The sequence below is a fragment of the Muscardinus avellanarius genome, assembly GCF_963383645.1.
Source record: "Muscardinus avellanarius genome assembly, chromosome: 4".
Classification (NCBI taxonomy): Eukaryota; Metazoa; Chordata; class Mammalia; order Rodentia; family Gliridae; genus Muscardinus; species Muscardinus avellanarius.
This window is the reverse complement of record NC_137789.1, coordinates 14095459-14116315: the sequence shown is the minus strand read 5'-3', so window position 1 is coordinate 14116315 and position 20857 is coordinate 14095459.

The following is a 20857-nucleotide window of genomic DNA, read 5'->3' as shown; positions in this document are numbered from 1 at the left end:
GCTAACCTAAGAATAATCAGAATAGAGGAGGGAAAAGAAGGTGAAACCAAAGGGATCAATAATCTCTTCAAAGAAATAATAGCAGAACATTTTCCAAACATAGAGCAAGAGGTTGATACACAGGTTCAGGAAACTTATAGAACTCCCTTTAGACAGGATCAGAGAAAAGGTTCCCCATGCCACATAATTGTCAAAATGACCAATGTGGAAGCCAAGCAGAGAATCTTAAAGGCAACAAAAACAAAGGGCCAAGTGACATTCAGAGGCAAACCAATTAGAATCACTCCAGACTTCCCAAACCAAATCATGAGAGCCAGAAGGGCTTGGAGTAACATATTCCAAACTCTGAAAGAAAACAACTTCTAGCCCCAAATTTTCTACCCAGGAAAACTATCTATCAAATTAGATGGGGAAATAAGAAGCTTCCATGACAAACAGAAACTGAAGGAATTTATGTCTTAAAAACCAGCGCTAGAGAAAATACTCAAAGAGATTAACTACAAAGAAGAAATAGGTAACACACACCAGAACCAGAGAAACAAGATTTTCTATCCAGAAGACAACTAAGCAAAGAAAAATAAACAGTATTTCAAACAGAAATAAAATCTTACCATGTTAGGAATTAAAAAAGTTATCTCTCAGTCATCACACTGAATGTAAATGGCCTCAACTCCCCAATAAAAAGACATAAAGTGGCAAAATGGATTAAAAATCAGAATCCATACATCTGCTGCTTACAAGAAACACACTTTACAAGTAAAGATACTAACAAACTCAAGGTAAAGGGCTGGAGCAAGGTAATTCATGCTAAGTAGCCATCCTAACAAATGTGAAGTAGTATTTCACTATAGGTTTTATTTGCATTTCCTTAATGATTAGTTATATGATGATAATGGTGAGTGATATTCATGTGCTTATTGGTCATATAACAATCTTTAGAGATTCATTATCTATTTTAGTCTTTTACCTATTTCTAAATTGTATTGCTTTTATTGTTGCTAATTTTTAGGATTTCTATTTGGAATATTAATATACTTTCAGATATAGCATTTGGAAATATTTTATCCTATTCTATCAGTAACTTTTAATTCATTTACATTGTCTTTGGATGTACAATTTTTTATTTTTTATGAAGTTTGTTTCTTTATTCTTTTGTTGCCTGTGCCTTTGGAATCATATCTAAGAAATCACTGTCAATTTCAATGTTGTGAAGTTTTTTTTTTTGGTGGTACTTGGGGTGGAACCAAGAGGCTTTCTACCTCCAGGCTATACTCCCAGACCTATTTTATATTTTATTTGGAAACAGGGTCTCACTAAGTTGCTGAGGTTGGCTTCGAACCTGCGTGATCCTCCTGTCTCAGCCTCCCAAGTGTGGGGATTACAAGTGTGCGCCACCACGCCCGGTTAATGTTGTGAAGTTTTATGACACAGGTTTTCTTCTAAAAGTTTATAGTCTCAAAACCTACATTTAAGTCTTTTATCTATTTTGAGTTAATATTTGTATATAGTGTTAGGTAAGGCTCCAATTTTATTCTTTTTTATGTAATTATTATTTTTCAACAATATTTAGTGAAAAGATTATTATTTCCTTCACCAAATGGTCTTGTAAACCTTGTCAAAAATAACTTGGCCATATATGGAAGAATTTATTTCTAGGCTTTTTATTTTACTCCACTGTTTTATATATCTGATTGTAGCTTTACAAGGTTTGAAATCAGAAAATGTACTTCTTCTAGCTGTGTTCTTTTTCGAGATTGTTTTGGGTATTTAGAGCTCATATTTCATGTTAGAATAGGTATTTCATGTTAGAATATTTATTTTCTGAAAATAAATAGATAAATAGATGTATAAAAATAAAGTAAAAAAAAAGAAGAAATCCTATAGAGGAGCAAACAAGACAACCTAAATAAGGGGATGGGAGGGGGGAAGAAGGAAATTCTCTAAAGCACACAATGTACTTAAACATATTAAAGTCAACCACTAAGCCAAGCATGGAAAGCAGGCATGGGGAGAGAATGGGGTGGGACTTGGGTAGGGGCTAAATGGGTGATGTGTACATGTATTTCTACATAAGTGTTTTACCCCAATATGATGTATGAATATATTACACCAATAAAAAGTAAAAATAAATAAATAAATAAATGTCCGGACTCCTTACCTAGGATTCAAAACCTCTACACATATTTATTTCAACCTGTTTGAGAATTCTGTCTCATAACATGATACTAGACACTCTAACTGGACCAATCTCTTCTCTGTCTCTGAGGCTCTGCTTGTATACTCCCCTTCCAGGTATGCCTGAGAGCTCTTTTTTCCTTCTTTCCATTTAAGCTTTTTGAGCAGAAAGCTCAAGTGCTAGTTCTTTGGTGACACATTCCTGACTATCCTTTCCTAAAACTCTTGTCACTTAATATTTGAATCAATAGAATTCAATTTGCTAATTACTTTTTTAAGCGCACAGGAAAATAAGGACATTTCAAGGTGCATGAATAAAAATTGAGAAACATAGTGACTTGCAAGTTTTTAAATCTTCCACAGGACCTCATATAGTGTCTTGTCCAAAAATTACATGTCTATTTATTGCCTGAGCCACATAATAAAACATACAATTTAGAAATGATGCATTGATGAGATTATTTTTGGAATGACTTCAGATGTCGACTTAGTTCTAAACCCTGTGAACAAGTGTCTTCTCCACCTGGACTGCTACGGCACCTTCTTCCCTTTTCTGTCTGTGTGATGATAAAGGGTATCACACCAAGCCTGGAGATCACCATATTACAGGAGGCAAAGAGCTGCGGCTTTGCAGGAAGAACTAGAACTGGGTTCTAATTTTAACTGTGAACTCTGTGAGCCTGGGCGTTTTATTTTGCCACTAGGAACTTCAGATCTCTCTTCTGTGAAGCAGAATTAAGAAAACCCACTGAGGACTGATATGAGAATGAAATGAGGCTGGCCGTGGTGACAAACACTTGTAATACCACCATTCGGGAAACAGAGACCAGAGGATTGAGGTTCGCGGGCAACCTCAGCTACTTAGCAAGGCCCTTTGCAACTCACTGAGACCTTGTTTTGAAAAACAAAAAAGACTAAAAAATAGGACTGGGGATGTAGCTTGGAGGTAGAATTCCCCTAGGTTCCATCCCCAGTACTGCAATAAATAAATAAATAAATAAATAAATAAATAAATAAATACATAAATAAATATAAAAATGAAATGAGCATATATCTGACACATGTCATCTCTGACATACATATCACCAATTATCTTGCTCAATTCGCACCAGAGGCTTGTAAAATTATAACTATCATTAATATGGGCCATGGATGCTTGAGTTTTCTATGCCTCTAATAGTCTTTGGAAGAGTCATTGGACTTGCAGGGATACATACCACCCTACAGTAGGGTGAGCTTTTAGAGACGGTCATCTGGGGAGATGTCTGGCTTTGAGTTATCTCCCTGTTGGTACAGAGTCTCCCTTGTGTAATATTTTTGGAGAGTAATGGCCTCCACTCACCACAGATGTCAGAGATGTTAGTCCTTCCTCTCCCCCAGTTCCTAACACTGACAGATTAAGCTAATGTCCAGGGCTTGGCCTATCAGTCCTGCCATCTTGCTTCTAAGATGTTGAATCCTGACTATAGGATTCTCACATCTGGGATTCTGAAGCCTGAGTATCTCGCAAAGCTAAGGGATTGCTTCAAATGCGCTCACAGCCAAGCGGCTCTGTTAGCCTGGGCGTTTTATTTTGCCACTAGGAACTTCAGATCTCTCTTCCGTGAAGCAGAATTAAGAAAACCCACTGAGGACTGATATGAGAATGAAACGTGGCTCTGGTGGTAGTATTCAGCTGCATGCTTCCTCTTCCTTCCTTATCATGGCTGAGCTTCCTCCTCTTTCATTATCTACGTTGCTATGGTGCTTGTTTTCAGTGTCTGTTGGCTGTAAGCCTCTGATGAACTCCCCAAACTCCTCTAACCCCTGTCTTTTCCTCCACATGTAACTCAAAATCAAGAACTCAGAGTGACATAGTGTCACTTCCTTGAAGGAATCCAGGTGAACTCACCTACTCTTTGATCCCATCCCCAGGAATGGCAGCACCAGCCCCTGCCATTGTCTTTGTATTAGGTTTCCATTGTTAACTTTTTGGAAATCCTGGGGCCAGAAAGAATGTTGAGCCCCTGTGGTTAGGCCCTTTGCTTTCAAGTCACCTCTGGTCTGCTTTCACAGGACAGGACGGCACTTCTCAACTTGGATTAGCGTGTTCCAGTCCTTTACTCCAGATTTACTCGGGTGGATCAGACAATGAAACGCTAAAGTCTTTTCTTTCGACACATGAACTTTTTATCGGGAGACATGGCTGGCTTCCCATCTTACCTTTTCTGTTGAATCATTGTGCAAGCCAGTCTGTATCTTTGTCTTTTAGTCATCTCACCTATAAACTAGGTTAAGTAATAACAGAAGTTATTTCAAGGAAAAAGAAAATGACTGTCATGCTAGGAGTTTTACAAAACAAGAGTGATGAATTTGGATAGCCCATTGTGATCAACATGCTAACAAGACTGTTTCCCACCATAACAATGACAATAAAATCAATGGTAAAAACATCAGGAAAGATTTGGTGACTTTTTGGGTTTGGTTATTAACCACTGAGAAGATTTGAGTATCAGATGGCAGTGAGGGGCCAGGGGCTAAAGTAAATCTACTGTTTTTCTTAATCAGGTAGTGACCTCTTCTGGGGAAGGAAAGAGGCTGTCACAACCAAACACCCAACATCTGTACCCGTCAATCAGTGATGGGGTGGATGGTCCCCAGAGGCAGAAACTCTCAGTGTAGATGTTTGCCTTGGCAGCCAGGTGGAAAAGAAAAATGAATGAACTGAAATTGAAAATCATTTGCACTGCAGTTCTGCCCTGGGGATCCCTGGTAGAGAGCTAATGGAACCTCATGGGCCTGTTCATGCACTGTGGTGAGCTACTGACTGTACAAGCTGGCCTGATCCAAGAACCCAAGGTCAGCCTTTGGGGGAATGATTAGAAAGAGGTCCAGATTTCTAACTGGAAAAGAAGAAGCAGACTCTTAAAGATGGAAAAAGGGAACTTTGAGGTCTGGAAGAGTAAGTGAGTTTAGCTCAGTGGTCTTCCTTGGGGGGCAGGAAAGGCCCATACACCTACCTACTGCATTCTTATCAATTGGATTGAGCATGATAAAAACCATTATAGATTTTTTCTCCACCAAATCACATTCATTTGTGACTTCAAGCTTTTGGGAGGAGGAAGAAAAATCTCCAGGAAATCTTGATGACTTTGCCTACCATTGCATTTCTTTTTTATAATGTATATAAAAGTTCATGCTTGGTGGACTTAATCTAAGCTAGAGAACACAGCATTTACTCAGACATGTTCTGTACAACACATTACCAGAGGATATGGGACATGGCTTCCACTTAGACTCACAGGCAGTAGGATACAGGACTGTGAAAATCCTATTGTCTTACTCCTTGTTGAATAATACTGAAAAAAATTGGATTGAGGAAGGGGAAAAGATTTGCCTATTTTCAAAATGAAAATATGGGGACAGGGCTCAAATTAGAACTGGGTTTTCTGACCATCTTTTTTCTTTCTGTGAAAGCAATCACTCCTCTTCAAACTCTCTCCAGCCTCCTACTGGATACTTAATTGGTTAGTCATATTAATATCAATAAGGATATGGTAGCTCTAATTTACTAATCAGTTACTGCATGCTAGTTTCTATTCATTTGTTCACTGAACAAATATTTATGGTAATGTGTTAAGCATAGAGGATATGATGGTAAGTAAAAAAATGAAAGGCTTCCTTAGCCATTGTAAAAAAAAAAAAAAAAAACAACTCATCAACAAAGATAAAACTAAAACTCTGTGATCTCTGAAAGCAAGAGATTTGATGCTGCAAGATATCATGGTGATAGGCATGTGGTTATCAGTCCAGGACAAGCGTCCTCAGGGAAGTGGTAAGTCTATACATCTGTTGCTTAGGCCTGAAATTGCAGAATCATCCTTGCCTTCCTTCATTTTGTTATAACCCCAATCCTATGCACCCACAGATCTTGTGGACTCTACATTCCACATATTGATCAGATTTTACGTGCTTCTCCCCACCTCCGCCACCATTCTACTCTGCCCCCAAACCCTTGGTCTTTGGGTATCAATGGCAGATGGTCTCTCTGTGTTTACTCTTGCCTCTCCATGGTGACTTCAAGCTTTTGGGAGGAGGAAGAAAAATCTCCAGGAAATCTTGATTGTGTTCCTTTTTTATAATGTATATAAAAGTCCATATTTGATGGACTTAATCTAAGGTAGAGAATGCAGAATTTACTTAGACATGTTCTGTACAACATATTACTGAGAATATGGGACATGTTTTCCACTTAGACTCATAGGCAACAGGATACAGGGCTGTGAAAATCTTATTATCTTACTCCTTATTGAATGAAACTGAAAAAATTAAATTGAGGAAGGGGAAAAGATTTGCCCATTTCCAAAACAAAAACATGGGGCCAGGACTCAAATTTATTTGGACAAGGCTGGCACGTAAAGTCCTTAAGTTTTGTACTGCAGCACTTGAGAAGTCCTCTGAGAGAAGCTTTCATCCACTGCCCAGCAGCATGGCTCTCCAGGAAGGGGAGACCCACTATGGGGAGGGGACAGTATACAGCATATGACAGTAGACATATCTCGCCATAATTCTTTTCTTATAATGCACCCCTAACAATTTCTGTTCTAGTGAACAAGCTCCAGATAGCCCAGAAAGTGTGTATGAAAACATATTATAAATCGGCTGTGGTAGGATTGAGGTTGGAGGACAGCCTCAGCTACTTAGTGAGGCCCTTTGCAACTCAGTGAGAAACTATTTCAAAATAAAAAATAAAAAATAGGGCTGGAGGTGTAGCTCAGAGGTAGAATGACCCTGGGTTTAATCCTCAGTACCACACACACACAAAAAAAATACTATGTATGTGATTTGCATAATAATACATTTTATGTATGTTGTGTTTTTTGTAATAATATGATTATTACTAACTCAGAGCCACTTACAAGAAGTTTCCAGAACTGGAAGTCAGGGGTATTAAGTTCTACCTGCAGGAATCTTCTGAACTTGATGACTTGGGGTGAATCATTTCATTTCTCTTTGCATAGTTTTCTTCTTTGTAAAGTATGGATGGGAATTCCTGTTCTGTGATGAGAATTCTCAGTCTACTAGGAGAATCAAATGAGATAAAGTATATTAAAGAAAGAGCATCCCGTTCCTTCCACTAAACCAAATACCATGCAACTTTGGTGCTAGTGTGGCCACTTAGAAAGACATTACTATTTCTGATTGCACCATCTTTGCAATTAATCTCAATCCACGGGCAACAGCTTAACAATTGATTTATCTGAGCAAGTGGGAGTAAGATCCAGGGAGTTGCTGGCTCTTGGCTAGAAATCACACAAAACAAAGAATTAATTGGAGCTAAGGCTGCGGAGAGTGCCCATCTATCTACGGCATGCCCAGAAGCAGGTGAAGAAAACCAATCACCTGGACAGCAGAGCAGAAAAAATGGAGAGATGGAGGACCACATGAAGAACGTTAGAGAAGACTGAGAGGTGAGAGAGGTAAGAGAACCCGAAATCACAGCACTGTGGGGAGAAAGCTGTACAACCGCAGTGATGCTGATAAAGCATTTATTTCTCCTCCGCTAAAGGTGGTGACATAGTGCTCCACCTAGAATCACTGGACAGCATGAGGTGTGGCAATTCAGGGAGAGTCAGTGGGGCATCGCCAAGCTCAGTGCTGGCAAAGTCCCCTGGATCTTTGTAAAGCACCTGTTCAGAGAACTTGTTTCATACCAGTTCAGCAGGAAGCAGCTCTGCTGAGGTGATGAAGATTTTCCTCTCCAGCCCCAACTCTGCTGTGCTCTCTTCTTTTGTAGGGCTTTGGGCAAGGATTGACTAGGTAGTCCTGGGCTCAGGACTCTGATGCCCTAAGCTTATTCACACTCATAAAACGCACCTGAGTGTACTTGGGGGACAAGTTTCTAGTGGGAATGATGATGATGCTGATGACAATGGTGATGCTGATGACGACAAAGATGATGACGACGATGACAATGACGATGATGATGACGATGATGATGATGATGATGATGATGCCTACATGAGGATGACAGCGATGATTCATTGATAGCAATAATAAAAAATCGAGCTTCCATTATGGCAACGCACAGACCATGCTCACATCTAACTATCTCAAAGCTTGAGATTGGTATTAAAATTCATATACATTTAAAACTTTATTTTGGTGGTACCAGGGATTAAACCCAGGGATTTAACCTCTGAGCTACATCTCCAGCCCTCCTTTTTGATTCCCTTTTGAAACAGGGTCTTGCTAAGTTGCTCAGAGTCTCACTAGGTTGTTGAAGCTGTCTTTGTACCTGTGATCCTCCTTTTCTTGGCCTCGCAAGCACTGGGAAAGTCTTTACCACTTTACCTGGCTTTGAAATCCCTGTTGAATTAAAAAAAAAAAAAAAAAAAACCTCAATGTGGCCCAAACTTACATGGCCCAAAAAGAGACAGAGCTGAAATGGAAACCAAGTCTTTTATACCTTTGTTTCTTCACATTTTTGTTTTATTTTTTATTTTTGGTTTGGTACTGGGGTTCCTGGAAACCCTTCTACCTCCGGGCTACACTCCCAGACCTATTTTATATTTTTATTTGGAAACAGGGTCTCTTAAGCCTGTGAGGCTGGCTTTGAACCAGCACGATCCCCCTGTCTCCGTCTCCTAAGTGTGGGGATTACAAGCGTGCGCCACCACGCCTGGCACACGTCTTGGTTTTATATGATGATGCCTCTATGGCCACCATTTGAAGGAGGAGGTAATAACTCTTTTGGACATCCAAACCTGGAAACGCTCTTGCTTGACTCTGCCATGCTTGAAATGAGTGCCACAGGGGAAGAATTGTTCTATTTTGGGGGCATTTGTGGGTCAAGATAATCTGAACTGACATGAAGACTAAGCTGCCATCAAACCACTAAGTAAATGTCCATCAGAGAATTACATGAAGAGACTAAGAAAGTTCTTAAAAAAACCCATCTAGTTTTCCTCTTTGGATCTGGTACTTATTAGGGTACAACCTTTATCTGTGGCTTGATTTTCCATCTGTAAAGTGGGGCTCATAGTACTATCACCCTGCCAGAGCTGTTGTGAAGTTTATGTGAATATGTGCAAGGCATTTGGAGTGGTCCTTAGGTTTATGCATGAAGGTCCATGTGAGTCTCATTCCAGGTACATCTTTAAATTTCTTTGCATTCGCCGGGTGTGGTGGTGCACACTTGTAATCCCCACTCTTGGGAGGTGAAGACAAGAGGACTGAGCAGGTTTGAAGGCAGCCTCTCTGGCTTAAGAGACCCTGTTTCCAAATAAAATATAAAATAGGTCTGGGAGTATAGTCTGGAGGTGGAAGGGTTCCATCCCCAGTACCACCAATTAAAATGAAATGAAATGAAATGAAATAAAATAAATTCCCTTGCACTAAATTATCTTCACCTTCCTAGAACTTACCATTCTGCATGAAAATTATCTGTCCCTCAAGACTGACAGGTCTGGAAGGGCAGGGTGTATGTCTCATTCACTGTTGTATCTCTAGTATCTGGTGCATAGAGAGTCCTAAGGGACAATTGCTGATTGGGTGAGTGGATGAAGAGATACCCAATGTCTGTGCAGGGTAGCCAGTTTAAAAGAATTAGGCAAACCGTTTTCTACCACTTGTTTCCTGATCATAAGAAGAGTCATAATGTCTTCTGGCAGAGTAAAAAAGCAAGTTGGTTGGTTATGTTCTTACAATTGTATTTTCCCTCTACTTACACATTGATCCCTGTATCTTGAACTGCTGGGAAAGACAGAGCCAGTGCTTATTGGACAAATCTCTGCAGTCAATTGCTCATGTCACTAGAATGCTTCCTAATTAGGTATTGATACCTGAGGACAGAGTCTATATGCTTTTCCCTGTTATATCCCTGAATATATATGGCATCCAAGAACTGTGCCTGCCACCCTGGTAATCACTCAGCCAATATTTGTTGAATGAATAAATATATGGCTACTAGATATTCTTTATTTTTGTTATGGAGCCATTTATTTTAAAACAATTTTAAATCCAAAGCACTTTTTTCCACTTACTGCTGGACCTTACGATTGAGCCTCCAGTGTCCCAGGCAAGAACTCAATAGAATTAAAAGGTTTCTGTTTGCACAAATCTATTTACCAGGATTACTAAGCAAACAGGAGAAATGGAACAAAATGATAAAAACAACCTGTGGTACTTTCCTGTGGGATTTTCTGAGTTCTTTCCAGGCATTACCAGTGGCTAGTGATATTGACTTCTTGGAGAAAGACGAAGAAGAAAAATCATTACAGTTATCATAGATTTTGCCTTGTGAGCTTTGTGGCTCTTGCGGACTGTAGCTCTGTATCGACTTTGCTAAACACGAGCTTTCTGGACTGGCCTGTAGTTGGACATACAGACCCACAGGATTCCCTGGAAACGTTGGTTGGCTGGGAATGCTGGTTGAGTGGAGTGACCTGCCCTTTCTCAGAAGCGAAGGTTCATTATGCAACAGAAGTCAGTGGCGGCACAGTCAAGAGACCGGGGCATTGGCTGGGTGCAGTTTATCAGCAGTGGCACCTTCATTTGCTCAATCAGTAAAGGACACAAATATTTAGGTAGCTGCTGGGTTCTCACAACTGGGAGGACCATCACTCACACAACGGGCTGACCGCTCATGTACTCTGAAGTGAATGTTTGTCTCTATAGAACAGATGAGGAAACTGAACCATGGGGCATGGTGTTGACATTGATTAAGGCTGCCACAGAAACTGACTGAGCCCAGATCTAAATTCTGAGCTTCTGATGCAACATTCCAAGATCTTTTCTTACAGCAAGAATCTAAGTAGTCTCAGGGTTTCTCAGCCACTGGCCCAGAGATTGGGGTTACTTGGTTCATTGACATTATTGAATTGCCAGTTTGGTTGCAGCTTGCCCTCTTCTCTGAGAAGCTCTTGGGATGGAGATGCATTCAATAATAACAGTAGATGTTTTCTTCTGGAGGTAAAACAATGCAGCCTCCTGAAGGTCCTACAGGATGGGTGATCTTGGAGGCTCCAGAATCCCTGGGCTCTTATTTTTTATTTTTTTAAATTTATTTTTATTGGTGCATTGTAATCATATATCACATTGGAATACAAGACTTGAGAGGATATACAAGCACACATCATCCAATTAGCCCTCATCCAGCCCCCATCACATTCCTTCCCACTCCCTTGATCCCATGCTTGTTTGGTGATTAACTTTGATACATTTGTTTATGTACCTCCTGCGTTTTAAAGAGGCTCCATCCTCCCCTATTCCATACCCTCTGATTGGTCACCTTAATTGCTTCACTATAGGGCCCTTTCTATAGCTCGACCTCTTCCTGTTGCCCCTTTCCTCCTAGTTATTGCTGATTAGGGGAAGCATCTGATTTTTATTTTCTGCCATATTTCTCTGTGCATGCTGCGTTGCAAGTACCGATCCCACTCTTGATGGCCCCAGTAGTGGCCTGGCTACCCGGGGGACTGATCCAGACCTCACTGGCTCAAGGAGCGGCCTTGCCTCATGGGAGGCCCCAATTCTGGTCTTGCTGGCCCCGACACCAGCATAACCCCTCAGCTGGCTCTGATCCCAGCCTCGGTGGCCCCAGCACTGGCCTAGCCTCAAGGCAGGCTTTGATCCCAGCGTCGGAGGCCTCAGTAGAGGCCTTGTCTCACGGAAGGCTCTGATGCCGGCCGTTGGCCCCGGCACCGGCCTAACCCCTCGGCAGGCTCTGATCCTGGCCTCGAAGTCCCCAGCACCGGCCTTGCCTCATGGCAGGCTCTGATCCAGGCCTTGCTGGCCCCGACCTAACCCCTCGGCAGGCTCCGATCCCAGCCTTGAATGCCCCAGCACCGGCCTTGCCTCACGGCAGGCTCCGATCCCAGCCTCGGAGGCTCCAGCACCGACCTTGCCTCATGGCAGGTTCCCATGCCAGCTTTGCTGTGTCCATCACCAGCCTCACCCCTCGGCAGGGTACAATCCGAGCACCCTCTTCGCCCAACCATTTGTCCCACGTTCTCGAGGGTGCATGGTGGTAGCATTCTGCCTCTAGGGTTATTATTCCAAAGGTTCCAGGTGTAATGCATCAGATCTCTGCCTCTCCTGAGTACTGGCCACTGCCATTGCCACTGCCTCCACCATTTCAAATCTTTCCCAAGCTCTTTTTCCACTCTGAATGTTGTCCAGTGTTCCTAAGCATGCGTGACGGTAGCATTCAACATTTGGTGTAATTTCTCAAAAAAAAAAATAACGTTGGTAGGATCCGATTTCTGCTTCTCCTGAATACTAGTCTCCACCGCCATCGTGGAGACCACTTTCAACACCGCCTTTCTCCTTGGTCTCCGCTAAACTCTCTCCTTACAGGTGATGTCCAAGATTCTTAGTAATGTAGAGAAGAAGAGTCATCCTTCACGGGCAATTTTTTCCAAAAGTTCCAGTTCATTTGGATAAGTTTTGTCTGCATCTCCAGTATCCTGGCATCTGCCACGGCCTTCTTGATCCCTCTCCGATATTTTTCTTTTTTCTTTTCCTTTTTTTTTTTTTTTTTAATAAGAGAAGACAGTATGTGTGGTTTGAGGAGGTTGTGGGATCAGGCACTCAGTAGCACTGTGACCCGGTCTGATTTCCCCAAGGGTCCAGCGTGCTCCACACTACTCCGCCTGGGGCCCAGAGTCCTGCGACCTGGGCCCCGGCTCTTCCAGGAGTCTGGAGTGCCCCGCCTGACCCCTGCCTGGGGCCCAGGGTCTTGTGACCAGGCCCCGGTTTCTCCAGGGGTCTGGCGTGCTCCGCACGGTCCTGCCCAGGGCTCAGAGTCTTGTGACCCGGGCCCCAGCTGTTCCGGGTCTGGTATGCCCTGCCCTACCCCTGCTCGCCTGGGCTTTTAATAAGTCACAAACACTGAGCACTTTCTAAGTATTAGGGAGAGTCCTGAAGGCTGCACTTTCCTATCCCTTGCAATCACCTTTGAAGGACACATCTGTATTGTTGAGACTGAGGCAGCTTAATCCGGGCTGTATGGGGGGTTGTTCAGTAATAAGAGACTATGTTAGTGGTTCTCAAAGTGGCCCTAGAACCAGCAGCATTTTGTCCACTGACAATTTGTCAGAGATGCCAATTGTGGGCCTTGCCCTTCATCCACTGGATCAGAAGCTCTGGGGCCCAGCAATCTGAGTTTATACAGGTTTCCTGTGAGTCCTGATGTATGCTCAAGTTTCAGAATTTCCATATGATGCCACACTGGTGTTAGATGGGGAAGGGAGGACCTAGGCAGAACTCTAAGGGCACCAGGTGAGTCTAGCATCTTGGGAAGATGTTTGTAGAGGGTGCTGTTGTTAGAGGCTAGGGGACCAAACCTGAGGGACACAAAGGAATGGATTTAAAAAAAAAAAAAGATGGGAAGGAAGGAGAGGGAAGGAGGTGCTGACATTTCAGCCACCTTCCAAGAGTAAGATGTGTTGGTAGGGTGGGTATTAATGTCCACTAAGGCTTGCTGAGGTCATGTGACTTAGCCTCCTTCAGGCAATTAGTGACAAGTGACAGGCTTCAGCCCAGCCCCCTGATCCTGATAGAGTATCTTAAAGCTGCATTTCCCTGAGTGTAGAAGGAGTCAGAACCTAGAAGTGCCTTCTGAGTCATGAGAAATCCTTCTCAGTAGCTGTCATATCTTCTCTTGATGAGATGATGATAAATCAGGGTAGAATAAAAGGACAACAGATTGGTAGTCCCAGGATGGAGGGAAGACAAAAGGAAAAGGAGGGATGCAGAGAGAGGTAGTAAGGAGACAGAGATGTCTTCAAAGTGTTGATCTAGAGCCCATGGCTGTCTCTTCATCCTGATCATCACTGTCATCCTAAGTCCTTAGCATGTTGTGTGGCTTACAGTATGTCACAGGTGGCCTTGAGCTGGAGTCCCAGCTTTGCCAGTGACACCCAGCAGATTACTTAACCTCTTTGAGGTTGGTTTCTTATCTTCAAGATGAGGATCAGCAGGGTTCTGACCTCACGGGATTTGAGGGAAGTGTTAAAAAAGGGAATGCATGTAGACTCAGGGCAGGTTGTTTTGGCTGATGGTAAGAGACCCATAAATATGCACTGTATTATTGTGGTCTTGTCCAAGAGCTGGCTCATGTTACAAGACAGACATGACCATAAAAAGAAGTTCATTGTGGGAGGATGGCTATTCAGTGCATCACTGCCACACGAATCCTCCTTTATTTATCCATGACCACTTCTTATTATCTGATCTTCACTCTGTCTCCAGTGCCCTGACACAATGCGCCAGTGCTCTTCTTTGGGGGGGAAGGTACTAGGGATTAAACTCAGGGGAATTCTACCTCTGAGCTATACCCCTAGCCCAATTTTTTATTCTTATTTTGAAACAAGATCTCACTAAGCTGCAGAGGGCCTCATTAAGTAGCTGAGTCTGTCCACAAACAGGATGTCCGTGATCATCCTGTCTCAGCCTCCCAAGTACTGGGATAACAGGCATGCACCACCATGCCCGGCTCACTGGGGGCTTTTTAAATTTTATTTATTTTTATTTTTTAAAATTAACTAATGTATTTATTTTATTGGTGCACTGTAGTCTCACATCAAAATGTGGATCATGTTGACAATGGCATATATTCACACAGTACTTGGTGCCCTTTCCTTCTCCACTTCCCCATTTCCCTCCCTCCCTCCCAATGCTGTGTGTCCAGGTTAACAATGTTATATCACAAGTATACATATAGTCACGGGTAGCTTTTCCACTAATGAACCTCAGCCTTCTTCCTCCCCCTACTCTTCTCTTCTGGCTTCGCTGAGGTTTCTCTTTCATTACCCTTCAACTTGTCCACAGTGTAATATGAAAAGCTATATTTTTTGAGCACTTAGCTATATTCCAGGTACTACTATTCTCAGTGCTTTATAATTATTTTTTTTTTGTGGTACTGAGGTTGGAACCCAGGGACATTCTACTTCTGAGCTACTACAACCCCAGCCCTATTTATTTTATTCTTTATTTTGAGACAGGGTCTCACTGAGTTGCAAAAGGCTTCACTAAGTAGCTGAGGCTATCCATGAACCACGATCCTCCTGTCTCAGCCTCCCAAATGCTGGGATTACAAGAGTGTGCCACCACGCCCAGCCTATAATTCTTATAATAATCCTATAATATAATTCAAATAATTCTCACAAGAATCTTATACTAGAATTACTCTTATAGTCACCATTTTGTACATGAGAAAATGAAGGCAGGAGGAGGTTAATAACTTGTTTAAGTCACAGAGCTGGCAAGCAGGGTTGTTTCAGTGCAAGCACACTGGAGTTAGACTTTCCATTCTTTACCACCAAATGATGCTGTCCCTCCCAAGGCACCAACGGCATGGGTGAAGGAAGAATGAGGTCAAGCCTCCAGAATATTTTTGGATATTGAAATTGTGTCAATGTTAGTGTTATCATTAGCCATGCTCTGAGAGAGGAATATGAAGCCAGGGCTTTCCAAAGGAATTTAGAGGTGGGGAATGGGAGAATCATTTCAGGAGGAACTGTAGAGTGAAGGCTGTAGTGGGCCTTGGGTAAAGCATGCTGGGAGTTGTGATGTTGTCAGCATCTCCCCACCCCTATATCTCTGCTACCAGTAGAAAATAAAAATCTAGAGATGCCTAAAAGGGAACAGAAATCATCCAGATGGTGCATGCAGATGGAGGGGCGAGTGTCAGAGTCAGGAAGAGGCTTCCCCTTTTACCACACGGTGAAGAGTTTGGAGTTGTTTATTCATGTTAGGTTAGAGTCAGTCTGTCTTTATTGCTTTCTCTCTCTAGCTCTTTCTCTGTTCTCTCTCGAACCCAGGGGCATTCCACTTCTGAGCCACACTCTTAGCCGTATTTTATTTTTTATTTTGAAACAGGGTCTTGCTAAATTGCTGGAGGTCTTGTTAAATTGCTGATACTAGCCTCAAACCTGCAATCTTCCTGGCTCAGCCTTCTACATACTTGGATTATAGGTCTGCACCACCACAGCATGTAGGTCTAAGCATTTCTCAACATTAAATAGAGCACCTTCCCACTCTCCCATCCCAATGAATCCACACACACACATATTTTTCTGATCTATACCACACAGATATCTGCCCCAGGGAAAACATAACTCCCTTAAGAGTTCACTCAAGTCTCGCTGTACTTTATGTTTCCATAATTAGTTGTGTTAAAAAAAAGCATTTAGGAGTATATTTGTCAGTTTTGCTGCATAACAAAATTCTCACTTCTCAGTGGCTGGTAATAACTGACACTTATTTCCCATTCATGCATCATGAGGCCCTCAGGTCAGCTATACTTTGTTGGGAGCCTCTGCATCCATAGTGAATCAATTCTGTGAGTCTGTTCTGAGTGGCTTTGAAGAGGTGGCCCTGATACAAGGTTCTGTCACCTGTCAGAAGGAAGGAGCATGAGAGCTCAGCCTCAGGATGCAGCCACCTTCAACTTCTGGAGGATGTGGCTCACAGTCTACTGTCTAGAGCAATTCATTTGACCGAGCCTGACAATGGGGTGTGGAAACTGAATGGCATTATGGGGAGAGCTGGCAAGAGTGAGGATGCATGGTCCTTTTAGGGAGGACTGCAATATGATGCACACTTTCCTGGAAAGTTTGCAATCATTCTCATTCCAGTGCCCATCTATAGCTGTTTTACTTCAACAGGCCAAAGTAAATAGTAGCAATAGTATTAGTAATAATAATAGCAACAATTATAGTAAAATTATAATTACTATTGTCTGTTCTTTGTGAACTAGACACTATATTAAGAACTAAAAATGTATGGTACTATTTAATCCTTACAACAAGATAAGAACAATTCTGATCCCTGTCAAGAAAGAGAAGTAATTATGTTATCATCTCTATTTTATAAGTGAGGAACTTAGAGAACTACACAGAAGGTTAAAAACTTCCCTTGCAGCTGGGTGTGGTGCCTCATGCTTGTAATTCAGCATTTGAGAGGCTGAGACAGGAGGATCCAGATTTGAGACCAGCCTCAACTACTACTTAGTGAGGCCCTTTGCAACTCAGTGACACCCTGTTTCAAAATAAAGAATAAAAAATAGGGCTGGGGGTGTAGCTCAGAGGTAGAATGCCCCTGGATTCCATCCCCAGTACTGTAAAAAAAAAAAAAAAATCTTCCCTCGGTCACAGCTAGTAAATGATGGAGCAGGGATGTGGACCTGTGGAGTGCAACTCCCAAGACCCAAGTGCTTTCTAGTTTCTCACATATACTAGTCTCTGCCCTACTTCAGCAGGGCTATGCACTCTCCCCTCCCTTCCATCGAGGAATATCTCCTCTCATTCATTTGCTTCATTTTTGAAATTTCAGCTGTGCGATCACTTCCTCATAAGGGCTTCCTGACCTTGGCCTCTGACTCCCCCAAATTTCCTCAACTTCATTTCACCCTCTCTATGCTATGCTAACTTACTCAGTGGAGAGCCAATCCCCTGTCTTTCACCTGCCCCCTAACACTTCATACTGGCTCAGCCTTCCCCAGGGAAGACAGGAGACAGAAGCAGCAGGCAGAAAACCTCTCCTGTCTCCAGTTTCCCCAGCTGGCCTCTCCACCTGTGCCATTGACTCCGTTTCCTCACAAGACTGATGCCATCTTGGTAAGGCACCACCTTGTATTTGCTATCTATTGGTCCCTGCTCATTTCCTCTTCTCCTTTTGCCTTCGATTGCACCCCCAGTAAGACCCAGGCAAGTACGCCTTCCCCGCGGGCTGTTGTCTTAGAGACCCAGCTTACCTTGGCCCTGATTTCTTTCTTTCTCTCTCTCTCTCTCTCTCTCTCTCTCTCTCTCTCTCTCTCTCTCTCTCTCTCCTCCCTCTCTCCTTCTCACTCTCTCTCTTGCTCTCTCTCTCCCCTAACATTCCATACTGTTTTTCTTATAACTTTACTGAATTGATAATCATATATAATTATTCATCGCCATATACTTTTGTGTATAACTGTTTAACAATAGTCTTTCCTTGTTTACCCTGAGTTCTATGAAAAGAAAAGATTGAACAGTAGCATCTACCACCATGTTCCATGTACTTAGCACATGCCCAGCACACAGTGGGTCCTCAAGTAATAGTCATTAGATAATTTCACATGACTGGGGTTAAATCTGCTCCATTTGTCAAGTTATTAAAGCTAAGTTTTGCTTTCTTTCTTTTTTCAGGTTTATAAGATAACCTTTATTTTTTAAAGTTAATATATGCACTACAGGAAACAAAAACACAAGAAGCAAAGAACAAAGTCATCCAGTCACAGCAGCTGGGTTGGCTGTGGCCTTCCCACTCCTGTGTACACATACACAACATGCCATTTGTATGATCAAGATCGTAGTATGTATCGCGCGTTTCCACACATCAATATTCAACCCAAAATCTCAAAGTTACAAGAGAATTTTAAATAACCAAGGATATAGTGCACCAACTCAACCTGTTAAAAAAATTGTAATCCTGCCTTTCTTGGGAACAGGCCACGACTCGCTTCGCACCACTCTCTCGGCCGGAACTATTTTCTTCCTTTCTTTTTGGAAAATGAAATTAGTTATTTCAGAGGCCCTGAGATCTAATTCGAGATGGTTATAGATGCTCAAACACTGATAACAATTGCTGCTATCACAGTACAAGATCAGTGACCAACAATTTTTACCTGGAAAGGACCAGATACATATTTTATACTTGGTGGACTAGACAGTCTCTATCATTTTGGCATTGTAGTATGGAAGCAGCCATAGGTAATAGACAGACAATTGGACTTGGCTGTATTCCAATAAAATTATATGTATATGAAGAGGTGGCAGGCTGATTTAGGCTTCAGGTGGTAGCTTGCTGACCTCTGTTCTCTATAATATGAGCACTGTGCATCTGAATGATGCTGAGACACATGAACAGATGGCAAATATTCTCAAACTTCCTGGGCAGAGCTCATCTCTTTCTTTCTTTCCACTGTTGAAATATGAGCAACGTTTTCCTGGCAATGAGAGTGTGCTTGCAGGGAAGTCAGTGTTCTCAGATTTGTTTGTTGACAATATTTACCTAACAAGTATGAGTGGTGAGAGCCCTCTCACATCCTTTCCCTGGAACACCTTGTTTCCTGGTAACCGTGTACCCGCTTTACACCTCCTGAACTCGTCTGTGGTGAAGAAACTTGGAATATGGGAGCCTAGAGTTTTGTTTGCCTTCCACAGTGAACTTTAGTAATATGGTATCTCTGGCTACAGTGAGTGATTTCCTAGAAAAGGTATCAAAGAGGTGGCCTAGTTTAAAAAATTGGTGAGCTGTCAGTTGGAGAACAAATTATAAACAGGTACATAGGATAGGTCTAAGATCTCACAGTTGTGTAGCTGTGGTTTCTCATAGAAGAATTAGGGTGCTGTTAACAGAAGAAGGAGCAAGCACCTGGGAATTCAAAATCCGCCTCTAGTTTGAGTGAGCTGGCCAGCCAGCTTCATCCTTCTGGGCCTCATCTGCTCTCTAGTGCTAATACAAAGGGATGCTGGGTAAAGCTCCATGTTCCTTGCACAAAGTAGATCTCAAATAAATGAATGATCTATGTTTTCACTTCTCTTTATTGTGGTTATTAATGACAGCCAACACTTCTTGACTCCCAAAAAGGATTAAGCCCACCAGAGCTGATGACATGCCTTCTGGCCTCTGTGCACGCTGCCTTCCCACGTCCCGAAGGATCGCTGCCCTGCACTGCTTCCTGTCTCAGCAATGTTTCTTGTCATGGGCCCAAATGTCTGCCTCAGCTCCAGGCTGATGTCTTTGCAGGACATCATCTCAGGGAGGAAAGAAGAGGAAAGGTGGCTAAAGGACCCCCTCCTCATGTGCTTTCTTTCTACTGGGTAGGTATGTGTGGGGATCTTTTCAAGAGTGTCCCTTGAAAACTTGTCCTTCCATGCAGTTGACCAGAAGCATGTCACATGTCCAGCCCTAAACACATGCCCAGTGAAGGGAGTGAGTTAACATGATCAGCTGAGAAGAAATATGATTTGTCCACTGGAGCTGGAGCAAGAAGGGGGTGGGAATAAATTCTGGGCAGGTGGGGTAGCAGAGTCCACTGTATTTCCTTTCTCACCCCCTCTTCTCAAGGATCTCACCTGTTTTGTTCACTAGACCCTCATACAATAGGCCCTCGGTATGTGTGTGTGTGTGTGTGTGTGTGTGTGTGTGTGTGTGTATCTCGAGTGTGTGTTTGTGTGTGTGTGTATGCATATATGTATATTGGGTTTCTCAGTCGACTTTTGGTTACTATCACTGAAGATGACAGACTGGGTAACTTATAAAGAACAAAAGTTATACCAGTCATGGTGGAAGCCTGTAATCCTAGAACTTGGGAGGCTGAGAGAGGAGGATCTCAGGTTCAAGGCCAGCCTCAGCAAGTAGTAAGCCTCTCATCCATCTAACAAGACTCTGTTTTGAAGTAAAAAAATAAAAATAGAGATAGGCATGTAGCTTGGAGGTAGAATACCTCTGGATTCAATCCCTAGTACCATAAAGCAAACAAACAAACAAAAACACTAAAAAACAAAGGTCTATTGACTTCATGGTTCTGGAGTCTGGGCTATCCAGAATTGAAGGACTATATTTAACCAGGGCCTTCAGGCAATGGAGACTCTGAAAAGTCCTGCAGTAACACAGGCCATCACATGGTGAGAGAGGTGCACCCCTTAGACACAGCCAGACACACTTT